Genomic DNA, 23,811 nt, shown 5'->3' with positions numbered 1-23,811 from the left:
TGTATTATTTTCTATGAGCAAATAAAAAAATTTTATGGACTCCTCAAAACAATGTAAGATTTTTTAAAAAGATAAAAGTGATCCTGCCATGTAATTATTGTGAACACCTTGCTTTGGTAACTGTAACATTTGGGATGGGGGTGGGGTTGGAACAGAGAGAAGAGTAACAATAGTCCCCATATTCCTGGCATCTATTCAGAGCAGTGTACAGAATGTAATGCTCTTTTTATGATTTTTAAAATAAATTTAGTGAATCTATTTTGGTAGTCATTTTCTTACTTAAGGTGGTCATTTTTCAAAAGCCTAAATTCTTCCACCCCATCCCTAAACTAAATACTAAGTTTGATATTCAGCTCCTCTGTTGCATATAAGTGCATCTCTTCTTGGACATAGGCAAAATACTTTGGCAAATTCAGTTCTGATGACTTTATGGTTTGAAAGTCCACTATTTGGAAAAATATATTCCATCATATATATTGTAGTAAATTGGAGGAGTTGATTTTTGTAATTAATTATTTTTTATTTTTAAAGAAGCTTTAGATTACATAAAAGTTACATAAAAGTATAAGGGATTCCCATAAGCCCCATTCCCTACCCCTCCCACAATTTCCTACATTAACAACATCTTTCATTAGTGTGGTAATTTTGTTACAATGGATAAACCCATACGGAAGCATCGCTACTATCCATGGACTATAGTTTACAATAGTTTACACTTTGACCCACACAATTTTGTAAGTTATGACAAAATATATAATGGCCTGTCTCCGTCACTGCAAAGTCATGCAGGACAAATTCAATATCTTGAAAATAATATCCCCATATTACACCTATTCTTCCTCTCCCATCCCTCAGAACCTCTGGTGGCCACTGCCTTTATATCAACGATAAAAGTTCTTCCATTACCTGAATAATAACAAATCTATGGAAGAATAATAATAAGTCTATTTTAGTCCAGTGTTCATTCCCCAATCTTGTGGATTTGGGGATGGTGATGCCCACTCTGCTTCTAGTTGAGAAGGGGCTTAGATCCCATGGAGCAGATGGATGAAGCTATCTTGCTTGCAGTTTTAGATGCTCTTTTCCTTGGAATGGGTAATGTCCATCATCATCTCATTATTAGTTGTTCTGGGTGCATCCAATAAACAGAAAAGTAGGTGTTGCAACTTTGCTGAAATCCAGGGCTCAATTGGCACATGGGTGGACCAAAGAGTTGAGTCTCTGGTACATATAGTTATCAAGTATAGTGCTAACTATGGGTTCAAATAAAAGGCAGAGGAGCCATGTGTAGAGAACATATAGATGATTCTAACTCTGTTTCACTAGGGAGCATAAATTCCAAAATAAGGTCCACTGACAGAGTGCTGAATTCCTGAGCTGCCTACCCTGCTTACACTTTCTGGATATCTCTAGAGCCCTCAGGAGCCCTGCTATTTGAGGCGCTATTTACTGTGGCAGTCAATGAGATCCTGCTGAGACTTGCAAAAGCATGTAAATGGTTGCCCCCTATTTTGCTAGAGTTTTCTATGTTACTAATTGCGAAGAACCAAGGTGGAGAGCGGTACTACAAATTGAGTATAAGCATAATACCAAGCAGTCTGATTGGCACCAAGTTTTATTTATTAGAATAGTACTTGGCTATTGAAGTGATTGAATAAATTCTGATTATTTTTATTGGATTATTTCTCACTTAGACTTCAACTAATAGTGTCTTTTTAGTTGAAATTTAATATATATATTCTTTGTTTTTTCTATTGATGCAAATTGAAAGAAAAAGGTGTACCATTTTCCCTGTTGTATGTTGCATTATATAGGAAATATTTGTGAACAATTCAAAACAAAGATGAAATAAAGTTCTTGTGGATGTTTTGTGTAGATTCTTAGCATTTGTATTAATAGATAAAAGATCACTTCCAAATAAATAAAACTCCCATGATCCTAAATTTGATATGTGCCTAATTTGAACAATTTGTGCCTAATTTGTCAATCAATATTGACAACTGTAAAGTCTGTTTCCTCTTTTAAGGAAATACAGTAATCTTAAATTATAAAAGAAACTATTTAAGTTTCTATAAGAGGAAATTAGCAATAGTTTCTAAAAGAAACTTTATTTTACTAAAATATTTGGTTATATTACCTGTGATCACAATCGCTACTGATGACTCCTGATCTCAGCTCTCAGTTGGTAATTGTATATGTTGCATTTACCTTATATGAAATAAATAAAATATAATAAAATATATGAAATTGAGTATATATCTCATTTAACTTAAGCACACAATCTTTGAAGTCTTAATGCTATCTATATGTACAATATTTACTTTAAAATACTTTGTGTTTTGCCCTAAAGAATAGCAATTGATTCATGAGAAAATGATAACTAAATTTAGGGGACTATAGCATAGATGTGCAAATAAGAAAAAGGTATTTTATATATTAATGTGCATTTATGGGAAGCAGATTTGGCCCAACAGATAGGGAGTCTGCCTACTACATGGGAGGCCCAAGGTTCAAACCCAGGGTCTCCTGACCATGTGGTGAGCTAGCCCATGCGCAGTGTCGATGCTAGCAAGGAGTGCCGTGCCACGCAGGGGTGTCCCCCATGTAGGGAAGCCCCATGCACAAGGAGAAAGCCCCGTAAGGAGAGCTGCCCAGCATGAAAGAAAGTTCAGCCTGCCCAGGAATGGTGCTGCACACACGGAGAGCTGATGCAGTAAGATGACACACAAAAAAGAGACACAGATTCTGGGTGCCGCTGCCTAGAATACAAGCAGACACAGAAGAACACACAGCGAATGGACACAGAGAGCAGACAACTGTGGGGCGGAGGGGGAAGGTGAGAGAAATAAATAAATAAAAATAAAATTTTTAAAAATGTGCATTTATGTTTGTAAAATACCCTTACTTTATAATTTTTTCACAATATTTTCTTTTACACACTTAATTGAAAAGATTTTTTCCTATAATTATCATCTCAAACATGTCATTATAATGTTAAATAGTGTTAGGCAATTGCATGGGTAAAAGTATGCAGAGTTACATTCATTCAATTACATTTCCTCCTAGAATTAAAATAGAATTTTTCAAAATGAATAATTGGACTACATCATGTTCATGGGTTTTTCTTTCTTTTTTTTTTTAAAGATTTATTTATTTATTTCTCTCCCCTTCCCCCACCCCACCCCACTCCACCCCACCCCAGCTGTCTGTTCTCTGTGTCTATTTGCTGCGTCTTCTTTGCCCACTTATGTTGTTGTCACTGGCACGGTAAACTGTGTTTCTTTTTGTTGCGTCATCTTGTTGTGTCAGTTCTCCATGTGTGTGGCACCATTCCTGTGCAGGCTGCACTTTCTTTCACGCTGGGCGGCTCTCCTTACGGGGTGCACTCCTTGCGCGTGGGGCTCCCCTACGCGGGGGACATCCCTGTGTGGCACGGCACTCCTTGCGCGCATCAGCACTGCGCTTGGGCCAGCTCCACACGGGTCAAGGAGGCCTGGGGTTTGAACTGCGGACCTCCCATGTGGGAGGCAGACGCCCTAACCATGTGGTAGATGGACGCCCTAACCACTGGGCCAAGTCTGCCACCTCATGGGCTTTTCTTAACTGAATATTTGCTTTGGGAGTTGGAGGACTGCTGAAGAAAAAATTTGTGTGACAAAGAAAAGTTGCTTGCATTTTAAACCTGTTTCAAATATATTGTATGATAGTTTCACTCAATAAAATCCCATGATTCTGTAAGAAATTTATAATAATTTTCAATTAGATCTTAATTTAAAGCTTAGATATTCATTATTTTGCCTTATTCTCCCTCTATTGACTATGAAGGTCATGACAATATAACCCCAGAAACTACAAACACTCTGGTAGATCTTTGAATTGACTGTGACTTCTCTGCATCTTCTCCACATTCTTTTAAGACATCATCCCCAAACTTAATTTCCACTTTTGAATTTCCTTGCAACGGAGTTCAGGCATCTGACGATGGGACCACATATCAGACCCAACTCGGTGAGATTTTATTTCTAAAATAATTAATTCAGGAGCAGATACTTGGTAGAATAAATAATCTGATGAGAATGCAAGTAGTGCTTCTGGGTTTTGAGGGCAGAAATTTTCCTGATACAAATATTCAGGTTCTCATTGTGACACATTAAATGGCATATTGAGGAATGTCAGAGAGTAAGCCCAAGAAGGAATATTAACACTAAAATAAGAACATTTAGTACTTAAACAAGATCAAAGCAATCTATGTCTGAACATAGAAGCTTCTAATTTTAGTTACATCCAAATATTTTCTGTCATGGATCATGCTTTTGCTGTTGTTTCTAAAAACTCATCACAAAAGCCAAGACCACCTAGCATTTCTTTCATGTTATCTTGTAGAAGTTATAGAGGATTTCACTTTACATTTAGGTCTGTGATACATTTTGAATTCATTTTTTTGTGATATGTAAGAGCCTAGATTCTTTTCTTTCTTTTTTTTTTTTTTTTGGCATGTGGCTATCCAGCCATTCTTGTACCTTTTGTTGAAAGACTATCCCTCTTCTCCTCTTTTTAATTGCATTTGCTCTTTTGTCAAAGATCAGTTAACTTCATTTGTGTGTATTTATTTCTGAGTTGTCTATTCTGTTACATTGATTACTTTTTCTATTCTTTTGCCAATAATACACTAACTTGATTACTGTAGCCTTACAGTCTTGAAGCCTTGTAGTTTTGAAGTTGGGTCATTTCAGTTCTCTGACTTTTCTTTTTCAATATTGTGTTGGACATTCTGGGCCTTTTGCCTTTCTGTATAGACTTCAAAATCAATTTGTCAATATTCACAAAATAACATGCTGGAATTTTCACTGGGATCGCATTGAATCTACAGATCAAGTAGGGAACAATTGTCTTCTTTACAATATTGATTCTTCTCATCTACTGACTTGAAATATCACTCCATTTATTTAGATCTTATTCAGTTTCCTTCATCAAAGTTCTGTAGTTTTGCTTATTTAGACCTAGCACAAATTTTTGCTGATTTTATTCCTAAATTCTTCATTTTTGATGGGTGCTAATGTAACCAGTATTGTGTTTAAATTTCAAATTCTAGTTGCTTATTGCTGATATTTAGGGAAAAAAAAATTACTTTTTCATTTTAATGTTTTCACCTGTACTTGAGATGAGTGTTTGTTTGTTTCAGGAGTTTTGAGTTGTTTGATTTTTCATTAGTCATTTCTTTGGGATTTTCTACATAGAAATCATATTATCTGAGAATAAAGTCAATAGTATTTCTTCTTTGCCCTTCTGCATACAATTTATCTCCTATCTCACCTTATTGTATTATCTAGTACTTTTGGTATGATGTTGAATAGGAGTGGTAAATGAAGAAACATTTGCCTTGTTCCCAATCTTAGGGAGAAAGCATATAGTTTCTTACTGTTATGTATGATGTTGGCAATATGTATTTTGTACATGTTCTTTGTCAGGTTGAGGATGTTTCCCTCTACTCATAGTTTGCTGAGAACTTTTATCCTGAATAAATGCTAGAATTTTGTCAGATTATTTATCTGCTGCATCTACTGATATGATCATATGATTTTATTCTCTAGTTTTTTGATATAATGAATTACATTATTTGTGTTTTGAATGTTGACTCTTCCTTGCATATTTGAACTAAGTCATGGTTGTGCTCTATAATTATTATATATTTATTAATTTTTTAAGTTATAGAAGTTGTAGGTTTACAAAAATTCATGTAACATATAGAGCATCCCTATATATCCCCCTATTGTTGACACTTTGCTTTAGTGGGATAACTTTGTTGGAACTGATGAAAGAATATTGTACTATTAACTATGCTCTGTAGTTTATATTTGATGTATTTTTCCCATACACTACCCTATTATTAATACATTGTATTAGTGTGGTACATATGTTATCATTCATGAAAGAACACTTGATACATGTATTATTAACTATAGTCAATAGTTTGCAATAGGTTCACTGTATTATACAGTTTTATGTATTATCTTTTGACTATTATTCTAGTAACATATATATGACATATACAATATGATAATTACAATGTTATAATTGACTGAATTTGTTCATGTCCTGATCCCTTGTCTTGTGAATGTGAACTTACTTATAAATATGGTCTTTGAAGTTGTTATTAGTTAAAACGAGAACAAATGGATTAAGGTGAGCTCTAATCCAATAAGATTGGTCCTTATAAATAGGGGAAAATTGGACTCAGAGAGGATATAGAGAGTGAGATGGCCATATAACATGACCATGTTATATGGGACAGAGTTATGCTATCACAAGTCAAGGATCATGAAGGATTGCAAACCACCAACTAGAACCTCAGGAAGAGGCATGGAATGGACTCTCTTTTTAAAGAGGAAGTAGTGCCCTCTCAGCACCTTAATTTTGAGACTTCTAGTCTCCAAACTGTTGAGATAATAAATTTCTATTTGTTTAAGCCAGCTAGTGTGTGGTACTTTTCTACAACAGCCTTGTAAACTAAGGCCTAAACCATGTAAGTGAATATAATACCTTTCAGAGTTCTGTATGTTTTTCTAGTGAATTATTGCATCCAAAGGTGGTATGAAGAAACCCCTAAACTTGCAGTTGGTGTCATAAATCTTGGGTGGACTTCAGGGCTGTGCCCTTAACATTACAATGTGGCTAAATACAGGTAACTACCAATTCTTGGCTCTATTAGCTTCTGGATCAAGTAGACGATGATTTCCTGTATTTGCCTGTCTCTCTACTTGTGGGCCCATTGGTTTGATCTCAATTGTCTGATGGATCTAAGACAAGTGGCTAATTTTCAATTGGTTCAACTTTTTCATTGCTTTCTACCATTAATTTAGTAACATTAAGGTCATTGATAAGTTTTGGTGGAGTGGTGAGGGGTAAAATCTGTTTTGAGTTGATTCAGGAGAGAATCAGGAAGAGATTAATTAGAGAATTGTTCTCTTTTCAGCAGTTTTGATATAAAGAGAAGATAAGGGGGGTACATGGCACCAAGAAGGTGACTATTCTAAACAGAACAGTATGTGTATTTGCTGATAGGAGCAATTTATTAAAAAGTTACACACTGATGACACAGGAAAGAGGGAAGAATACTGCTGTAGTAATGTCTTTGGACTGAATTTTTTTTTTTTCTAGTGAAATAAAATAAAGGGGTTTGAACTGACTGGGAAGGATATTAGAGAAAAAGGTATTAGGAGGTTTAGGCAAGAGAAAAAGGCACAAAATCTAGAAGAATGGAAGAGTGAATGGACTAAAGAAAGCTAATGATAGCTGCACAGTCTTAAGGCTCTACTTGAGGTTAGTAATCTGACTTTAAGGTAAGACTAGTCTTCAGGTTTCTTCAGTCACTTTCAGCTGTAGGAGTACAGGCTCAGGTACTGAGGAATTGAAAAAGGGTTTGGGATTCTGCCATACAAAGACAAAGTGAGAAGGGGCCAAAATGAATTAGAAACATCTTTAAAAATGGATTTATAATAATGAAACATGAAATTAAATTTGATAAAAAAGAAAATGGCATTAATGGGGGTGAGGTAAAATGAAAAGTGGTAGGATCAATGGATTAAAGTTCCAGTCCAGTCAAAAAAGGTTTGGATAACTGGAGGGTGGGGGCGGGAAGGGGAGAGAAAAAAATAAAATAAATAAATCTTAAAAAAAAAAAACTTTTGGAGTCACAATCCTAGCAGGAATGAAGTAGAGACATAGATGGTGATGCACAGATAATGGGAAGTTTGAAATAGAGATTTTGAATTGATCACTATTAATAGTAATGATGATGTTTAAAGTATTACTAGGGAATGAGTGCTTGAGTAGATATGAGATAACGTACTGGATAAGAAGAGATGAAGAAAGGACAGGACATATATCAGAAGTTTCATTTGTATGTATACAAAAAATAATCAGCAATTTAATGACAAAAAATACTGTTGGAGAAAAGGACAATAATGTAAGAATTTAAAAATTAATGAATGTGGGGTAGGAGTACCTTCAGTTGACTGCCAAATATGACTGGTAGTGAGAGCCATATTTTGATGTGTTAAAGCTATAAAGAGGGGAAGTTTTAGGATGGATAGAAATAAAATGATTTGGAATTGGCAATAAGGAATAAACAAGATAACGATTGCACTCTAGAATGGTGGCACAAGCCAGATATCAGATACAATATAATGGTGAAGAAAATATTCCAAGAAGAGATTGAGAAATTAGGAATTTGACCATAATGGAAGTGTATCAGGAATTTGCAGAGGGAAGGCAGAAGAGGTTATTACTGGAATATTATGGAATATTTTGGGTAATTTTACAGGGATGAGTGATAATCTGGAATAGTTGGGCTTGTTATGATTGACACCAATTCAGAAGAAAGGTTGGATGAGATGGTCTAAAGCATGCCAAGGATTGCTGAGGGGGAAGGAAGGACAGAGAATGAGAACTGTGGCTCTCAATTGATTCACAATTCCAGCCTGCACAGTTGTTTACAATAGGTAGTTCCTTACCTTCATGCAACATTTGAGCATGGAGATCTTACAAGGAAACACCCAAAGCCATATATATTCATTCAATTAACAAATATTTGTGAAGTGTCAACTAAGTATCAACTATGTGCAGAACTTCATTTTAGGCACTGGCAAAGACTTCCTCAACAGCTAACAAGGCACCACCTGTCAAACCCCCTGCTCTGCCTCCTTCCCACAGTCAAAAGCAAAGTCTTCAGCCAGCACGGAATGTAAGCATTATGCTTTAGACATGCAAAAGAATTCTTAAATCTCAGAATTTCAGTGTAGCTTATATGCAGTCCTTATTATCCTCTTTTTAATAGGCTCAAGGCTAGATTTCATCTTACACCGTTTTTTGCAGATAGAAGGGGTCATGAGAATGTGTTGTAGTAAATGGAATGTGAATAGAAGTAATATGGACCACTTCTAGACTTAGATCTCCTAAGTGATCCTCCATACTTTCCCTCCTCCTACAAACAGAATATATGAGAATTTACAGGAATTCTGGGCCATGAGATAAAAGAAGATGGGGTCCCTGAATCATTCTGAATCAGATCACCACCCAAATCCTGCCGAGTCAATTGAACAGTGTGTGAGCTCAAAATTAAACTTTGTATTGAATAACTGAATTTGGAGATGTTAATTACAACATTTAACCTATATTGATGAAAACACACATTGTCCTTTAACTTCTCTTAAAAGTGCAGGCAAAAGGTAGAAAATGAACATGCTTATAAAAGCAACAAACATGCTGGATACATTGCTGAAGAGCTCTTATGCATAGACCAAAGACAGCAGTCATATTTCTACTATAGGTATTAATTTATTTGGTTGTTGTTGATATAATTTTGTTAGTATCTATTACGAAAATGAAAGTCAAGACTTCAGTTTCCTTATTTGGCCTGTCATCCTAGGAAATACTTGGCTCATATAAGACAATAAATACATTTGCTTTTTATCCTAATAAAATGGTGATTAATGATGTGAATGAACTGCAGAATAAAGGAAAAAATCTCTGTTTATCAGAACATTCCCTTTTCTCCCTACTAGGGCATAATACTATAACTCACTTATTTTTATATTCCTGCAACACTTAGAAACTTGCTTCTTACACATAATACTATCAATAAATGATTGTTGAATAAATGCTCAATATATTTGTTGAATTGACTTTTAGACTTTGTTTCATTCCATAAATATGGAATGGATTCATTTTATATAGCCTGTTAAAATTGCTTTTGTCTGTAAATTCGTATTTTCTCCTCAGAGGCAAAACTCCATGATCAATGTGAAGGATAGTTTTTTATCCTCCTACAAGTTATATATTTCTTCAGAATAGAAAGAACAAGCATTAGAGAGATTTAGTGATACCAAGAGAGTTGATAATCATGTAGCTTAGTTTCTCTTTATTTTCATTAAAGAGGTCAAAGGCCTTAGGAGTTCACGAGACACTAAAATTAATGATGCATCCTAATTAAGTAAATCTTCAGTTCCTTTTCTCAGTTATGCCACTGTACAAAATGCAATGAAAGCAATATCAAATTACTTCATATTAATTCTTCCATGAAAATAAAAATCCTCCCACTCCCTGTCAGTCATTCTCTTGTCTCATTTTGGAACTAAAATTTTGGCTTAAATAGTCCCATGTTTTGTACAATTTTTCTTAATATTTGCTACTTTACAACAGTTTCTGCATTTAATCTTATTGTCCTTGGTTTCTTTTCATCATACCAAGGTTATTATTTTCCACATAATTTAAAAATTCAATGATCATTACATACTTTCTCACTCCTATGTAAATACTTATTATACCCAAATCAGCATGTATTGGATGCTGATATTTGTAAGGATGCATGCTTAGTAGTAAATTTTAAATGATAAAATCTGTTCAAACGTCATAGTTCCTCAAGTTGATAGTTGGTTTATTCCTGCAAACTACTATTATATATAGTCCTTCCACACTATCCTCTCCCTGTGCAATCAAGTTGGAACAATCAATGTGGTTTTTGACCCAATGAAGATAGAGGTTTATCCTGTACTTGAAGGAAGGTAATGTCCATTAGCAAGGCTTTGCTGTCAAATCATAAAGTTGCTGGAAAACAAATAACATATTTAGTTGTTGTACTACTTGCATGACTGGCTATATTAGTTTTCTATTACTGATTTAACTTTTTATCACAAACTTTGTGGCTTAAAACAACCCAAATTTACTATCTTACTTTATAGAAGATCAGAATCTAAAGTTATTCAGCAAAGAGACATTTCCTCTTGAAGCTCTAGGGGAAAATCATGTGTTCCCTTGTTTTTCCTTTAATACTACCAGAGATACCCCCCTCTCATCTCAAGATCCTTATCTCAATCACATCTGCAAATTCAATGATGTAATTACAGGTGCACTGTTCTAGTACAGTCACCACCATCACTTACCAAAAATTTCTATCACCACAAACAAAAACTCAGTACCAAGTAAACACTAATTCTCCATTCCTTATACCCATCCTGGCTTCCAGTAATCTGTACTCTAGTTCCTGACTCTATGAATGTACTTATTCTAATTATTTCATATCAGTGAGATCATCCAATATTTGTCCTTTTGGGTCTGGTTTAGTTCACTCAACATGATGTTTTCAAGGTTCATCTATGTTGTCACATGTATCAGGACTTCATTACTTTCTGTTATATGTATATACACAATGGAATATTGTTTGGCAATTTGTTAATCCATTCATCTATTTATGGACACTTGGTTGCTTCCATTTTTGGACAATTGTGAATAATGCTACAATGAACTTCAGTATGAAAATATCAGTTCAGGTGCCTGCTTTCAATTATTTTGTGTATATACTTAGAAGTGGGAACAACAGGTCATATGGTAATTCTACTCCTAACTTTCGGAGAAACCACCTGAATGTGTTCCACATAAGCTGCACCATTTTAAATTCCCATTAACAATGAAGGAGTGTTTCTACTTCTCCACACTCTCTTTAAAACTTGCTATTTTACAATTGAAATATTACATCCACAGACTACCCCTTTCAGTCACAATCACATTTATAAATCAACTTTCTTTGCAGTTTATATTGTATTACCATCAACTCTATTCATTTCCACACATTTGAAGCAAACCACATTAAAAGTTCTACATACATTAAGCATAATTTCCCATTCTCAACTCACATTCTATTTTCCTAGTAATCTATACTCTAGAGTTAACTTCCGCGAAGATTGTAGTTAATATTATCAATATAAAAATGTTCTTCTTTTAAAAAGTGTTAAGAACATGATGATACATGGAAAATTACAATTTATGTAACTTATGGATTATAGTTAACAGTAATATAATATTTCTGCAGTGATGACAAAAGATACTCTATCAATTCCAAGGGACAACAATAGGTGGGTCTAAGTGGGTGTAGCAGTTTGATATGGTTATGAATTCCAGAAATAGATATTGGAGTATGTTTGCAATCTGATCTGTACCTGGGCATGATTGCACCCCTTGGTGGGGACTCACAGATAAAAGGCATGGCAAAGAACAGAGTTGAGGGTTTCTGATGTTGGAGTATTGATGTTGGAGTTTGATGCTGAAGACTTAAGCTGGAACCCCAGGAAGTAAACTCCCAGAGGAAAGAGAAGCCAGCCCCATGAAGAAAGGAACCTTGAACCCAGAGAAAAACAAGTCCCAGGAATGTAGGAACCCAAGAAGCCTGAACCCTTGCAGACATTGGCAGCCATCTTGCTCCAAAAAGACTGGTGAGGGAAGCAATTTATGCTTTATGGCCTGGTATCTGTAAGCTCCTACCCCAAATAAATATCCTTTGTAAAAACCAACCCATTTCTGGTATTTTGCATCAGCACCCCTTGGCTGGCTAATATGGTGGGTATGAGATTTTCCTTTTGGAGTAATGAAAACATTCTAAAATTAACTGAGATGATGGCAGCACAACTCTGTGATGAATATGAGTGTGCACGTTGCATGGATTGTACAAAACATGGGACTATGTAATACAATGAATTCTGTGGTGGAAGATGGACTGTGATTAACTGAATAAATATTAGAACATTTTCTCATGAACTATAACAAATACATAATACTAATACAGGGTGTCAATAATTGGATGGGTTGGTTGAAAAATACACAAAATCTAAGTAGAAATGTTTTGATGATGCTCTTTCATAGTTCGTAATAATTGTTTTACAGCAATGCAAGGTGACGGTGTTGGAGTAATGTATGGGGATCCTGTATGATAATAAGCATTTGTTTTGTAACTTTTTAACTTCTATTATACACTTATTGTTTATGTATGTTCATGTATCAATGATAAACTTCAATTTAAAAAATTTTTTAAACTTGGTATTTTCCTTTTTTTAAACAGCAGCCTTTCTAGTAGGTGTAAATTTAATCTCATTGTGGTTTTTATTTGCATTTCCCTAATGACTAATGATATTGGGCATCTTGCCATGTGTTTTCTAATCCAATCACTTGAGCCACATCTGCTTCCCTGTAATAAGTTTTAAAACCAGTAAGTATAAGGTATAAATTCTCCAAGTTTATTCTTTGACAATATGTTTTTTGCTATTTGGGGCTCCTTACCCTTCCATATAAGTTTGATGATTGGCTTTTCATTTCTGCAAAGAATACTGTTAGAATTTTGATTGGGATTGTGTCAAATGTGTAAGTTACTTTCAGTAGATTTGCTATTTTACCAGTATTTAGGCTTCTAATCCATGAACACAGAATTTCCTTCCATTTATTTAGGTGTTCTTTGATTTCTTTTAATAATGTTTTGTAGTTTTCCATGTATGAGTCCTTTACATTCTTGGTTAAATTTATTCCTTCAAATTTGATTATTTATTTGTGTTGTTAATGGAAATTTTCATTACTAGTGTATAGATATGCTACTGAATTTAGCATGCTGATTTTATGCATGGCCACTTCACTGGATTCATTCATTAGCTCTAATAGCTTTGCTGTAGAATTTTCATTTTCCCTATGTAAGATCATAGTCATCTGTAAATGTGGAAAATATGACTTCTTCCATTAAAGGTTGAATGCCTTTTATTTCATCTATTTGCTTTTGCTAGAATTTCCAGTACAATTTTGAATAACAGTGGTGGCATTGGCTTTCCTTTCTTAAAGGGAAAACTTTCATTCTTTCAGCATTAAGTATAATTTTAACAGTGGTCTTTATATATGACCTTTATCGTATTGAGGAAGATTCCTTCTATTCTTAGGTTTATAAGTGTTTTTATCAAGAAGGGATGATGGATTTTGTCAGACTGCCTTTTCAAGGTCAATTGATATAATCATCTGGGCTTTTATTTAATTTGTTCTCTTAACGTAGGCTATTATGTTAAATAATTATTTTTTATGTATGAATAATCTTGCATCCTTCAGATAAATCCCACTTGATCATGGTGTGTAATTCTGTAAATATGCTTTTGGATTCAGTTAAAAAGTATTTTGTTGAGAAGTTTTTCATCTATATTCATAAGGAATATTGGTCTGTAATTTAACTTTCTCGTAATATCTTTATCTGGTTTTGATATGAGGATGAAAGTGCTCAGAATTATTCCCTTCTTTTCAGTTGTTTTTTTTTTTTTTTTTTTTGAAGAGATTCAGTAGGACTAGTGCTAACTTTTCCTGGAATATTTGGTATAATGCACCATAAGGTCATCTGGTCTGGGGCATTTCTTTGTTGCAAGGTTTTTTATTACTAATTCAATTCCCTTACTTGTCATTGGTCAGTTGAGATATTCTAATTTTATCTTAAGTCAATGCACATTGTTTATTTCTAAGATTTTGTAGATTTCATTTTGCTTATTTCACTTTTTGTTATTCAGTTCATGGCTTAATCTTATAATCCCTTTTATTTCTGTATGGTTTGTAGTATTGTTGCCTATTGCTTTTCTGAATTTAGTAATGTTTGCCCTTGCTTTTGTATCTTTGTCAATCTACCTAAAGATTTGTTGATTTTATTAATCTTTTCAAATAACAAAATTTGGTTTCATTGATTTTACTGTTTTTTTAATTGTCTCTTTATTTTTTCTGCTCCAATCTTTGTTATTTTCTTCCTTCTTCATGTTTTGGGTTTAGTTTTATCAGCTTTTTCTAGATACACCAGTTTTGAGGTTCAGTCTCTTGTTTGAGATACTTCCTTTTTTAATGTAAGCATTTAGAGCTATAAGCTTCCCTCTCAGCACTGCCTTTGCAACATCGCATAAATTTCAGTATGTTTTGTTTCCATTTTCACTCATCTCAAAATATTTCCTATCCCTTATGATTTCATCTGTGACCTATTGTTTATGAGTGCATTGTGTAATTTCCACATTTTTTAAAATTTCCAGTACCATCTGTCTTCAATTCTTAACTTTATTATTATACATTGTGATTAAGAAAATTCATTATGTGACTTCAATATTTTTAATTTTTTTATTTAATTGCATTTTAAGAAAAGATACATAGATCAAAAAAATACTACATTAAAAAATATGAGTTTCCCTTAAAATCCACACCCCACCCCACTTCTCCCACTTCCACAACCTCTTTCATCATTGTGGCACATTCATTACATTTGGTGAATATATTTTGGAGCACTGCTGCACCACATGGATAATGGTTTACATTGTAGTTTACATTCTCCTCCAGTCCATTCAGTGGGTTATGGCAGGATTTATAATGTCCAGCATCTGGTCCTGCAATATCATTTAGGATAGCACCAAGTTCCAAAAATGCCTTGTGTCCTTCCTTATCAGTCTGAAGAACTCCCTTTAGCATTGCTAATAGGGCAAGTCTAGTGGGGACAAACTCCCTTAACTTTTCTTTATTTGAAATGTCTTTACCTCTTTTTCACACTTGAATTACAGTTTCATCAGTCATAAAATTCTAGTTGGCATTTGTTTCCTCTCAGCTATTGAAATACTTTATCCCACTGACTTCTTGCCTCTGTGGTTTCTGATGAGAAATTGGCACTTTATCTTATTAGGACTCACTTATACATAAAATGTTGCCTTTCTCTTGCAACTTTCAGAACTCTCTCCTTGTCCTTGGTATTCAACAGTATCACTACACATGTCTGGGTGTGATTCTTTTTGAGCTTTTCCTGTTTGGGTTGTCGTCCTTCTTGAATATGCATGTTCATGTCATTCATTAAATTTGGGAAGTTTTCTACCATTATTTCCTTTAATATTTGAATATGCCTTCAGCCTCTCTCTTTCTTCTTCTTCTGGGACCACCATAATGTGAGTATTTGTATGTTTGATGGTGTATCACAGTTCTCTTTGTCTCTGCTCACTTTTAAAATTCTTTTTGTTTTTCCACTTCAGCGTGAATCTTTGAATTCACTGATTCCTACTTTTGCCAGCTCCAATCTTCTGCTGAAACCCTCCTGAAATTTTTCTTTTTAGTTATTGTGGTTTTCAACTCTATAATCTTTTGTTGCATTGTGTGTATTTTAATATTTTAAAGTCTTAACTCTGGAATTTAGATTTCTGTTCCTTAAGTTTGTATCCAGCTATGATATGGCAAACATTTCCTTAAGCAGGAGCTAAAAACAGCAACAACAACAGCGATAACAACAAAACCCAATGCAATACACATTTTTGACAGTCTGCTAAATTGGTTGTGAGATAGCTGGTGCTCTTACTTAGAGTTTAGCCTTCCTCTTAAGAAGATCAGCCCAAGACAAAAAGTGAAGTGCAAGGTCCTTTTTGTCTTTTCTGAGTCTGTCTTTCCTTGGGCTTGTGTTTGGTTAGGGATCTTCTTATTTCAGGAATTAAAATTCCTCCTCCACTTCCTATGAAATAGACTTTCTTTTCCTCCTAGGTGCTCTGCTGTGTGACTAAAACCAGGTTGATGTTCTTCACCCCAGGTTGTCTTGACTTAAATATCTCTTACACTGTTTTACCTGTCTTCAAATTACTTCTGCCTGCATGGCAAAATCTGGAAGGTCAAGCCAGAGATGAGTGTCCTGATTCAGTCATTCAGACTGCCACCTGAAAAATTGGGTCTGATTTAACAGAAATTGTAGTGTGTATATAACGGTTACACTGCCTCATCGACAATAGGTCCGGTGACCCACAATGGGAAAGCGTGCTGGCTCCACACCATGCACCAGGCCTGGGGGAGTTCAGGGAGGGGTCACCAAGGGTGCTATAAGCTTCTCTTACCAGTTTTTGTTGTTGTTTTTTAATTGAGTTTCATTTTATTAGATTTTAATGTGTAGCACTGTAACAACCACCAAAATCCCAACAGAAGGCTCCACAATTTGTTGTATTGCCATCACCCAAAATAATAGAGGAATCCCTCCTACAATTTTGCTCTGTTGACTAGTACCTTTCCTCTCTACTTCCCTGGCTACTGGGGTCTTCTTATTCTAGCTCACTCACACTCAAGACTTAGCATGACAACCAAACTTAAGAAGAAGATAAAAGAATATAAAGGTGTGAAGTGCAATCATGGAAAAAATCAGCATGAGTGAATACAACAATCAGACCTTTAACTGTGTCTCTGGTTTTACATCTGATTCACCTTTACTACATCTACCAGATGAAAAACAGAGCTATTTTCTTCACTGGCTTAATCCCCAAGGAATCAAGGCCTTTCTCCAAACTTTATCCCTGCTTCCAGTTTTTAAAGCTACATTTTCTTAGCTCAGCTCGTGCTTAGTTACTGCAAACTTGAACTATTTTCTGGACTTTTGAGGAAGATGGCTCTCTCAGGTTTTGCTATTTGTTACAAGATTCTGTGGAGATATGCACCCTGGAGTATTTTATGCCACCATTTTGGTTGCCCAGAACTTTCTAAATTGTCATCAGTTTTAACATGGTTTCATATAATAGGCCAGATATATATCAAATATTCTAAAAATATTTTGAGGATTTTCATTTAGTAGTAATATTTCTAAATGTTCTATAAAAAGTAAATACTATCTTCATAAGAATGTTAAAGATGTGTGTTTGAAGAAACACTTAAATTCTTCCATTAAATAAATATTTATTGAGCTCATTCTCACCTCAGGGTATATAGATGGTGAAGACAGAAAGTGAGAAAGTTGAAAATAAATGTCAAGAATATAGTCATTATTCCTCCTTCATAGAACTGATATTTGACAACCTGTGCTTTGAAATAGGTTAAGCTTTAAAATACTTTATAAGCATGTAAGTATTGATAAGAAACCACAGAAAAATACATACAACAGTATAAATGCTACTAAAGAATGCTTCCAGAAGTTTTTATAGAACACAACAATTTTTTATATCATAGCAGAGTACCATGGGAATCCACCCAAGCACTGGGGTCATAAAAACTGATTTCCAGTTGTGGGTCTTCTACTTAGTTTGTGGCTTTTAATGAATTATTTAAGCTCTCTGAGAGGGTTAATTGTGTATAAAATGATTCTACCCAAATTGCAGTTTTTTAAAATGAATTGAGTAAATAAAAGAACAGGCCTATAGTAGGGTCTTACCAAAAAAAAAAAAAAAGAATATTATGGGTCTTTAACATATATTAGAATTATGTAGCCATCAACAATAGGTTTTGAAGAAGTGTGCATTTTCTTTTCAAACTTTAAGATATAAATTCTTCTTCGCATGTATTATTTTTAGAATATTTTCAATTAGTGCAAAAATTTTAATTTTAAAACTGCATGCTATAGACATTTAAATTATGTTTAGATTTATTTCTATCCTTGTGTTGCTTAATTCTGGAGTGATAACCCTTTTGAAAAAACAATGAATGCCATATGGAATTTAGTGTTGATATTTGGCTTTTAGTTTCCAATTCTCATTTCAAAAAAAAAGTAGCTTATATGTAATATTCAAATATGGATATACATGGAAGAATGAAGAATGCTAATATGACTTTACCAACTTCAGAAAACTCTATACTCATAAATGGCTCATGTCTGGAAACCTTTCTCCCAATTAAGAAAAGCTTTTGTATACATATTTTTATTAATGAACTGGTAGACACACCTCTATAACACTTATTTCCTTTCTTTTTTACTGCATACTTTTTTCTAAGTGCTTCACATGAAAAATATTTTGTAATATCATTTTCTAGAAAAGAATAGAAACATAATTCAGTCTTCCCATCACTACCATGATCGGTCAACATTTTAACTTTGGTAATGTAGAAAAGTTTGTTTCAACTGCAAGCAAGAGAATCCCATCCATCAGCCATATGTGATCAAAGCTCCCTCTCAATTAGAGGTGGAGTGGGCATCACCATGACAGAATTCTCAGGATTGGGGAATAAAATATGGAGTAGAGTGAACTTTCTGGTAGTACACGATAAACTGATTGTGATTCTAGAAATGGAAGAAACTATATCATTAATGTGGAGACAATGGCCACTGGAGGTGCTTAAGTCAGGAACAGGGAAAAAGACGTATAATATGGGGACATTTTGGGGACTTGGAATTGTCCTGGGTGACATTGCAATGACAGATATAGGCCATTATAAATCCTGTCATAATGTACAGAATTGAATGGAAGACAGTGTAAACTACAATGTAAACTATAATCCATGCTGTATGGCAATGCTCCAAAATGTGTTCACCATTTGCAATGAATGTACCACACTAAGGAAAGAAGTTGTTAATATAGGGAAAAGTGGGAGGAGTGGGGTGTGGGGCATATGGGAATCCCTCATATATTTTATGTAACATTTTATGCAATTTAAGTATATTTTAGAAATAAATTAAAAATATATTTTTAAAAAAGAAATGTTTGTTACTTCTACACAGATTATTTTGGGAATATCATGCAAATTTGTATAATTGTCAAATTTGAGAAATCCTCTGTAAAGTTTTGTTTTTCATTCATGAGCTGTAAGATATTAGAATATTTCATCTTTTCTTGTATTACAATGAACCAAACACTTATGGAATTGATAACCATCTTTAACCAATTTGTAACTGATATGGTTAACCAATATGTAACTGATACTTATGAAGAAATATTATGAGTTTTATGTTGCATGTCATTTTTTTGTGTGTCAAATCAGCAAAAAATTTGTCTTTTGTCACAGTGTTACTACTTTTGGTGTGATTTGATATATTTTATTACAGTTTGCTTCTCAATGTCAGAGAAATTTATTCCTCAATTACCTTATTGATTTTAATCTAAATATTCTCAGTTCATTAATAAATAAATATCAAGATGGTAGAACATTCTCCTTTATAACACTTAATATGTGTGCAAATCAAGAGTTTGTATTTTCTCAACTTTTTAATGAAAGATTGCAAAACATCTTTCTATATCAAAATTAAAATAGTATATATGAATTTTACTAAAAAAAAAAGAAAGCCTTTGTCTAATGGAACATGGTTATATATATTTGAAAAATCTATCATGGCAGAGTGTCTTAGTTTCTGTGTCTCTTTCATATTGTGTGTGTGTGTATATGTGTGGTTTTATATTTAAATTAAGGTCTAATTAAACACCTTATTTTGAGATGATGGGTTTCTTCTTAGAAAAATTTTATTTTCTACATTAGAAGGGAAAAAGGTGGGATAGAGAAATTACATGATATGGTATATCATAGGTAGCTGGAATTATCTACAGTTGTATTGCAATGAGGAAAAATAATCTGGGGAACACCCTGACGCATGTGCAGAAAGAATACTGAAGATCAGTAACTCTTCCTAAGAAAGTAACATTACATCATAAAATGTTCCCCAATCATGGAAGAGCAGAAGAGGGAGGATATAAAATAAGCAAGGAAATAAGCATTTTCAACAATGAAGAGTATTAGTGATCAACAAAATAAACTCTATGAAGGCTGGAATTTATTCATCATTGTATTGCTTTCTCTTCCTTTCATTTACTCTATCCTAATCTCAAACAATGCTTGTTTTAGTAGTTAATAATAGACTTTGATAGATTTAGTAAGAATAGTAGCTAAGCCATAATAAAAAATAAAAATAAAAAAACTGCACTTAAAGTTCCTTGGGTTACATCTATAATGAAATAAGGAAATTGCCATCTGCAATTAGCGATGGCTCATCTAATCAGCTGAAGGCCTTAAAAGGGGTAATGATTTCAGCATTCAGAGAAAGAATTCCCATCTCTACTTTGGATAGCCAGCAACTCCTGGGGAACATCAAGGACCTTAATTGGACTGCCTTATGGAATTTGGACTCAAATCTCATGATCACATGAGACAATTTTATAAAATCTCAAACTATTTACATCTCCTGTCAGTTCTGTTTCCATAGAGTTCCCTGGCTAATAAGGAATACATTGGTTCAGTTTATTTAGCATCGTATTAATCTTATTGTAGTAAAAACATGAAGATGCCTGTACACATAGGTATTCAAAAAAACTTCAGAAACTTTCAAAGGAAAAGCTCTAGAAACAAAATAAACACATTAGCAAAGAGACTAAATTCCATATATTTAAATATTTTAGATCAGGCTATTATTTATGCATATATGTATGTGTGCCATAAATTACATTCTTGTATGCAAAATAGTCTGAAATTACTTATCTTACTATAACCCAATTTTTGCAATAAATTAGATTTAAGTTTAAAACAATATGAAGCATAGTTACATTCTGCTTCATAAGTAACTGTTAAAAAGTTTCCCCAGTAGAATGTACTTTGAATGCTGTTTATCAATTAGAAATTTTAGTAGATTGTTAGGTAAGCAATAATTCATGTGGTACCCAAATAATTAAAAATAACAGAGCCAGGATAGTGAAAAAAAAAAATAACCAATAATACAAAGTGTGCCAATATTCTAACTGGAGATATGTATTATAATTACCCAAGGGGAAAAAAAAATGTTCAAATAAAATTAAAGTATGCATTTTGAGAGATGTCTAAGGGCAAACCATATTTATTCACAAAGTACAAGACAGCTAGTTACATAGAGCCTTCAGCTCTATTTTGGGGTTGATCAAAAGTAATCATATGATTTATCATATTACTCAAATAATTGTTTAATAAACTTTAAAGGCTAGAAGCTCTTTTAAAATTCTGGAACCATAGCTTACAAAAGAAAAAATATTTTTGTTATCTCGTACTTTTTGTTTTCAAATATTTAAGAATGGTGGCCTCACATTTGTTTCACATACAAAATAGAAATTTTAAAATTATATTTTCCTAATTTAAGTCAGGTTGCCTCCCCAAGAAACAATCGTTTTTTCCATAAATAGCAGATTAGGTAGCTAGGTTAAGGCAGTGTACTAAGACCTTACACGAAAAATATACCCTCTCTATATGGAACTTTTAAGGTTGCATTTGTAGTAAATATAATTCAAGATATTCTTTTTTCTTTTTTGGACCTCAAACCCCCTCTGGCAGTTTGGGATTATTTTATGAATCTCCAAAGAGAAAAATTTATGTTTGTAAAACTATCTATTCCTCTAGGTGTGACACACTTTGCATTAAATTCAGTTGAGGGGCCTTTGGTTAGATTACTTTAGGGCTTTTGATTGGAATAAGTCAGTGAGATCTGACTCACACACCCCCCTTTGCTGGGTTTCATATAAATGGACTCACTCAGACATACACAGGAAGAGAGAACTCTGTCATTTTTGGTTCTGCCAGGAGACAGAAAGGAGAAGCTCAAATAGCTGAGGCCCCAGGGGGAAATGAGCCATTTGCCTGAAAGCTTACAAGTGAACTTGGGAAAAGTTCAAAACAGCCAAGACTAACACAGGAGGACCTGAAAGAAGCAAACCTTATTCCAGGAGAGAGAACACTACAGGATCGCTTAAGCACAAAGTCCCAAGAAGAGTTCAAGAAGAAAGAGTAAGCCCAGAGAGGAAGCTGAAACCTGGGCAGAGATTGAGGGCCATCTTGCGTCACCACATGGCCACAGTCCAGGATCAGCAATAACTGACTTGGGTGAGAAAGCATCTCTGGTAGTATCTTGGCTTGGACTTCTCATGGCCTTGGAACTGTAAGCTTTTACCCTCAATAAATGCCCTTTATAAAAGCCAACAGATACCTGGTGCAGCGACATACACAGAAATCAATCTCCTGCTAAAATGAGGCGACTGAAAAAAAATTTCTACTCTGGGACATCATTAGGGTGGGAATTCAGACTAGAGGAGAAAAAAAAAAGTTGTATAAATAATACAGACCTGTCTTTACTGAGGTGTTTTTTTCCTTTTCCCAATTTCACTAGTGTCATAGGCACATACATGAGCACATACATAGTTTGTATGACTGTTGTGATATTCCACTTGACTCTCTCCTAGGGTAGTGTAGTAATGATTTCTAAATATGATTGTAAGGAATGAAGTCTATTTCTTACAACAGAATTTTTTATCTGATGTCAAAGATGAGGTTAAGGCCATCCCCTTTATCAATAAGAAATGTTGTACCAATTAACAAATGCTTTATTGTGAAAATTTTGGAGTAAGGAGCTTAGAGTGGAATGATTGATCACAATACAGGAAAAAAATTTAATATATTTTACCAATAAAATATATAATTCAAAATTGCAATAATTTCTCTTGAAAGCAAGTTTCTTTCTTTATTTTTCTACATACAAAATGGTACGTTTACACTTGAAAACCAAGGGTGCACAGTTTACAAGATCTTTAATACCACACACTTAAGCTACAAATAATTTAAGAGCAATCAACAGCTGTTTGGTTTCTCCCCACTCTAATACCCACCAAATCTTCACATAATGGTCATCTACAGACTGGGGGTGCTACAGAATCATGAAAAACCAGAGAACTTCATGAATTTATAGGTATGGATGTAACATGCAATTGGCCATTTTGAACACTACAAATTGGTATCCAGTGCAAGAATTGGAACCAAGATGCATATTAATAAGTGGTTTCTATAGCTTTAATTTACCCGGAAAAATGTGAAAAATAAGCATTCTAATTTCTGACACCGGAACAATATCATATTTTAGAAGATGGCCAAGATATCCTAAAAGCATATAAATGGGGCTACTATACACAATTACTGCCCTTATTTTCAGAAATAAAGAAACGTAATAGGAAAATAAGGATAAGCAGGGGTTTGCTTTACCTGTGTTTGGGTCTTGGCTGTAGCCTCTGAAGGACCTCAAAGCGTAATTGTTTCCTTAAAAGACCCCTACTTCAAATTCACCCTTATGTGCTACTACACTCTTAGGAAGGAAGGGGGAAAAAATTCCACTGCTCCAGCTCGTGATTTACATACAGAGAGCAAATAAATGAATGGCGTGGGGGATGGGACAGCGGCAAGCATTGTGTTATCCTTTTCAGCCCCGCAAAATAAGATTACTTAACAAGAACATTTTTATCGAGGGCAAGTGTGTATTGCCTCTAACATAAAGAG

The sequence above is a fragment of the Dasypus novemcinctus genome, chromosome 13 (genome assembly GCF_030445035.2).
Source record: "Dasypus novemcinctus isolate mDasNov1 chromosome 13, mDasNov1.1.hap2, whole genome shotgun sequence".
Lineage (NCBI taxonomy): Eukaryota > Metazoa > Chordata > Mammalia > Cingulata > Dasypodidae > Dasypus > Dasypus novemcinctus.
This window is presented reverse-complemented; position numbering follows the sequence as displayed.